The following is a 6,000-nucleotide window of genomic DNA, read 5'->3' on the forward strand; positions in this document are numbered from 1 at the left end:
CCATCGTCTCTCGAGACGGACGGCTGCCGACGACGGATGATGAACTCCTTCAGCTTTACCTTGTCTGGGAAGCACTTTCCCTGCTCTTCCATTCTGAATGATAGCTTTGCTGAATAGAGTATTCTTGGTTGTAAGTCCTTGCTTTTCATCACTTTGAATATTTCCTTCCAATCCTTTCTTACTTGCAAAGTTTCTTTTGAGAAATCAGCTGACAGTCTTATAGGACCCCTTTGTAGGTAATTCTGCTCTTCTCTTGCTGCTTTTAAGATTCTCTCTTTATCCTTAACCTTTGGCATTTTGATTATGATGTATCTTGGTGTGGTCCTCCCTGGGTCTAGTTTGTTTGGGACTTGCTGTGCTTCCTGGATCCATGTGTCCATTTCCTTCCCCCAATTAGGGAAGTTTTCCTTCATTATTTATTTATTTTATTTTTGCATAAAATTTCAATTTCTTGCTCTCCCTCTTCACCTTTTGGCAACCCTATGATTTGGATGTTGGCGTGTTTACAGCTATCCCAGAGGTTTCTAAGCCTCTCCTTACTTTTTTCAACCCTTGTTTCCTCCTTCTATATTGGTTGACTGTTTCTTCCTTGTGTTCCAATTTGTTGACTTGAACCCTGCTTTCCTTTCCCTTACCACTTGTTTTGTGTGGATTTTCATTCATTTCAGCCAAGACAGCCTTCATTCTTTTCCCATCCTGTTTAACTTTTTCTGTCAAGACTGTGAACATTTTTAACACCAATGCCTTAAACTGTGCACCTGTTAAATTCTCTGTCTCCTCATCTGTTAGGTGCGCTATCTGCTCGTTGCTTGGTTGTGTCACTGGGACCTTGATATGTCCCCCCTTCTGAGCTGTACTTCTCTGTCTCCTCATCTTGACAGCTTTCTGTGTTTGCCTCTGATTTGGGTAGGGCTGTTGCACCTCTTACATTATAGGGGTGGAGCCTTAGGTATTCGTTAGTGCTGGCAACCTGTTTCAGAGTGTTTTGGTGCTGTATATGGGGGAGGGGTCTGAGAGGGAACAGTGCTGGTTGCCACTGCTTTTCCAGGCACTTTTCCCCCTTCCCATACTAAGCAAGCTGCCTCATTTTTGAGACTGGTAGCTTCTTTCTCTTCCCCAACCCCCACTGGCTTTCATAGTCTGAAGCAATGTTTTCCCTGGCACTGGAACCACAAACTATGTGGTCTGATTTGGGGCTGGGATCACTTCTCAGATTTAAACTGTGTGACTGTGTTTTTCACCATGGTTACAGTCACTGTACTGCTAGCCGTACACTTTAGCTGTGCTCCCAACAGCTGCCCCTGCCTTTAGTTGTGCATCCGCTAAGCACCGCCCCCGCAGCCACTGCTCCACTCTTTCTCTCTATCCCAGCTCCATCCCTCCTACCTTTGTGGCTGATTATTTCTTCTTTATTTCTTTACTGAACTTCCCTGTAGTTTTGATTTTCTGGATTTTTTTTTTTTTGTTTATTTGTTTTTTTTGAAGTGGTTGTAAATTCCTTCTAGTGGTGGGGAGACACAGCGTGTATATTTATACCTCCATCTTGGACGGAAGTCACAATGTTTTCTAAATAGCATGCATTTCACATTCTTATTTACTTAAGCTACTTGATTTTAAAACTAAATAGTCTCTTAAAAATTGAAAATGTGAATAGACACATACCCAAAGACATTTCCACATGGATGTACAGTGCAGCATTGTCCATAAGAAGAAGGATGGAAAACAGCCAAAATGTGCATCAGTAGAAGACTAATATTCATTTGTAATTTAAAAAGAAATGTATTATGCAAGTATTAAAATAAGTGTGTTGTGCTGCCATATGAATATCTCCAAGATATATTTAATGAGAAAAGAAAAAAGTGGTAGACCAATTAATATAATATAATCTTTTGTATAAAAAAAAGGAAAAACATGTGCTTATATATAGTTCTGTATGTATACAAGTGGAACTAGGGGTAGGATTGGGAGGGGCACTGAGGTCCTTGGAACTGCCCGAATTTTCATTAGATACACATATTACTTTGTTGTTTAAAAGTGTGTAACAAAGGCTTCTTTGCAGGCAAGTAGGTTGGACAGAGCAATGTAGGCATTACGCAGAGGGAAGGCCTGGTGTGGGGTATTGGAGACCAGCAGGGTGAAGAGGTCACCAGGTGATGTGGGCAGACATGGGGAGTCAGAGCCTGAGCAGGGTGAAGATGGCTTCCATGGATTTGGAAGGCCAACTACAGGATGTGAGACTTAAGTGGGGTGAGGATGGATCCTTGCTAAGACAGCCTTCTGTCAAAGCCCATGCAGAAGAGGATATGGGTGCCATGAGGTAGGGTGAGGAAGGGACCCAAACATGGGGTGATCTGGTACAGAGTGTCAAAGCCCAAGTGGAGTGAAAAGGGCTACTATGCAAGAGTGTAGCTCAAAAGGGAAAGTTAAAACTGCCTGGGTTGAGGAAATAGCAACATAGGGGAGGGAAGGGTGGTGATGAGAACTCAGTTATGCAAAGGGGGTTGACCAGATGAGTATTATAGAGCCTGGTTTTTCACTCTCTGAAAAGGAAAATACAAATATGGAAATGGAGAAGACTAGAATGAATCTTGTAATGTTGTGGTCAAATTAAATGTATTGCTATGAATTTATAGGTCTCAACATATAAACATAAAATCAATACATATACAGAAATAGATCCACCTATATAGATCGATGTAAATACACACATATTTATATACAGATGGATGTAAATATGTGTGTATATATATATGCCTACACACTTATATTGGTATATATATGAATGTGTGTGTGTTTGTGTTCCCTACCTCTGTACACTGAGAAGTCTGGTAAACAACAATACCCCAATAGCAGTGAGCACAGCTAGCACCCAAATCTTGGCTTCTTCATATTATGCTACACTAAAATGAATTAGGGCTTCTTACAAGAATGGTTGATTCCAAGGCTGGGTAGGCAAGTAGAAGAAGGTGAACTTGGAATATCTTGTGCCAGAAATCAAAGAAGTGATCAAAGAATGATGGGGGCCTGTCAACTCAAAGGTGCTCTGATGGCCAAATCTGGGATAAAGTGAAGGTCCTAATAAATAAGGATAGTGACAGATTAAAACCCATTGAATAAAATAGGAAACCCAATATCACACTGATAAAAATTAATGAATGAATAAATCAAAAGTTTGTTGAAGAATCACATATTTACATGGCTTCAAAGTACTTTCTTCAATTAGTTACATATTACAAGGGGAAAAAGAGCAACTTTACAGTGACTGTATCTGGCAGAGGCTACCTTATCCAAGTGATCTAAGTGAATATCATCAGTAATAAGACAAATAGAAATCATGTGACATCTGATGGATGCAACGAAAACAGTAAAACATCCCTACCGCCGAAGACCCTTAACCCGAGTCTAATAATGAGGAAACATCAGACAAACACAAATTGAGGGAGAGTCAAAATAGCTAGTGTAATCTTTAAAAGAGTCAAAGTTGTGAAAGGGGAGCTGTTCCAGACTGAAAGAAACTTAAGAGATATTATGACTAATGCAACATTTCATTCTTAACTGGATCATTTTGCTATAATGGTCATTTGGGGGGAGGGGCCTGGAGGAACTTGAATAGGGTTTGAGGATTAAATGATAGTAATATGTCAATATTAATTTCCAAATTTTGTGTATGTATTATGATTATATAGGAGAATTTCCTTGTTTCAGGGAAATACACTCTGTGGCGATGGGTGTGGGGGACCAGTGATTTATTTGAAAATAGTTCAAGAAAATGTACTGTACTTGCAACTCTTGTAAGTTTGAGAGTTTTAAAATAAAAATATAATGTGTAATATTAGATCAAAATGCACTTCTTAGAAAATACTCTATGATATCACTTCTATGTAGTATCTAAAAAAAAAACCCCACCAATCTAATAGAAATAGAGACTAAAATGGAGGTCACTAGGGGCTGGGAGGTAGGAGAAATGAAGTGTTAGTCAAACGGTACAAACTTCCAGTTACAAAATGAATAAGTTTGGAGATCTAATGTACAGTATGGTGATTATAGTTAACAATGCTCTGAACTATACTTGAAGATTGCTAAGGGAGTGTATCTTAAATGTTCTCACCACCAAAAAAAAAAAAGGTAGTTATGCAGTGTGACGGAGGGTTAGTTAATGCTATGGTGGCCATTATTGTGCAATACAAATTTCAAGTGACATGCAGTATACCTTAAACCTGCACAAGGTTGTCTATCAATTATATCTCAATATAATTGCTGGAACAATGTATTTCTTACTTTTATAAGCTTTGTAATTATTCATGAAATTGGGCTTTGTTTAAGTCTTCATAATTAAAAACATAGACAAAATGAAATGTTTCTGTTCATTGTCTTTTTAAATTTTAATTGTAGTAATGATTGAAGCCTAAAAAAATAAATGCTAAATTTTGACTTCACATACAAAAATTGCCAAAGGCTGTTATTTGGTATTGAAACAAGACTGTAATATACTGAATTCATTTGGGGAAAATGTTCCTGGTAAGTAGTTTACCTTTAGGCATAGTACCACATTCTTTTATAGAACAACATCCTATATAACTAGACATCTTAGAATCAAATACATTTAAAGATAGGAGGTTATAAAAATTCAAGCTAGCTTTTTTTCTGATCTCATCTGCCAAGGCTCCTGCTTAATCTTTTCCCATCTCTACCTAAAACTCTGTTTTGTGCCCCAATCCCCACCCAGACTGAATACAGTTGAGATGAATGATGACAGGGTTGTTTCTGCTACATATGACAACAGAAAGAATATTTTCCTTGTATTGAATTTAACTACATTATTGAGTAGCTTGAGAATAAAAATGAATAGGACATAATTTCTGTCCTAAATCCATGGCCAGTCTTTGCTGACAAACCTAGAGGTTTGCCTTGATTAGATAGTAAATATAAATATCTTCTCTGATCCATAGTCAAACAAAGGCCATCCCAGATCCTCAAATGCTATATTCTGAATTCAATCTAGTGGTCTTGCTAAATTAACAAGTGATTATCCCAGAGTGGAAATTAAAATAGAAGAGCAATGCATTAATTTGAAGAATGTGGTTCTCAGCTAGCCTCCCAACAACTTTTAATTCATCTTTAGTACATTTTGCTGGATGTTTTATCACTGCAGTTTTTTATTGTAACTAAAGGTAGAGTTTGTAGAAACTCTCTATATAAATCATGAGCTAATTATGTATAATTAGCCAATCACTTGCTAGAATTATCATTTTAGCTAGTAATTTCACATGTATCTGAGTGAAATTGAGAAGTAAATCACAAGAAATAAAAAAATAATCAATATATTGGTCTCATTTAAGTCCTAAAATTTTATTGGAAAACACTTAAATTTTTGCATTATAGAAATTAGTTTAGGTTCTTAACACAAAATGTTCTCTATAACAAGAGTACACTGTAAATTAGCTCCATTCTGACATCAGTACAGAGCTGGCCTTACCTGATGTACCACATTATAGCTCTTTAACTAACAGCTCTGTGTTCTGAATGTGGACAGGGCAGGTAAAGCCTCCTGTGTGGCAGGTGCTGGGATGACAGCTTAGTCCTGGTTTCAACCACAGGTCAATGCAGAGCCCAGATTTGCATGGGGCACTTGATGCTCATTAAAATTTTCTGCAGTGTCAATGAGGAAGAGGAGGAGGCTTATTTTAAAATAAAATACACAGAAGAATACAAATCAGATGAGAATATGGTGCTTGAAGTTTTAAATATGCACTTCATACTTTTGTTTAACTTTAAATGGAAAGCAGAATTTTACTTCAAGTGTGTGTATCTGTGCATTTACATATAGAATTAGAGAAAGGTTTTATACATACAGATCCATCCAAAGGATGTATGAGATCATTTCATTATTTCCCATCTTTTTAAATGTTCTTTAGGAGCTTAACACCTATAGATTTTTAGAACTTTACATAGTCATTTTATGTCCTTATTCTAGACATTATCACACATCTATCACCATAC

The sequence above is a fragment of the Furipterus horrens genome, unplaced genomic scaffold (genome assembly GCF_987537825.1).
Source record: "Furipterus horrens unplaced genomic scaffold, mFurHor1.1.pri manual_scaffold_7, whole genome shotgun sequence".
In the NCBI taxonomy this organism is placed as follows: Eukaryota; Metazoa; Chordata; class Mammalia; order Chiroptera; family Furipteridae; genus Furipterus; species Furipterus horrens.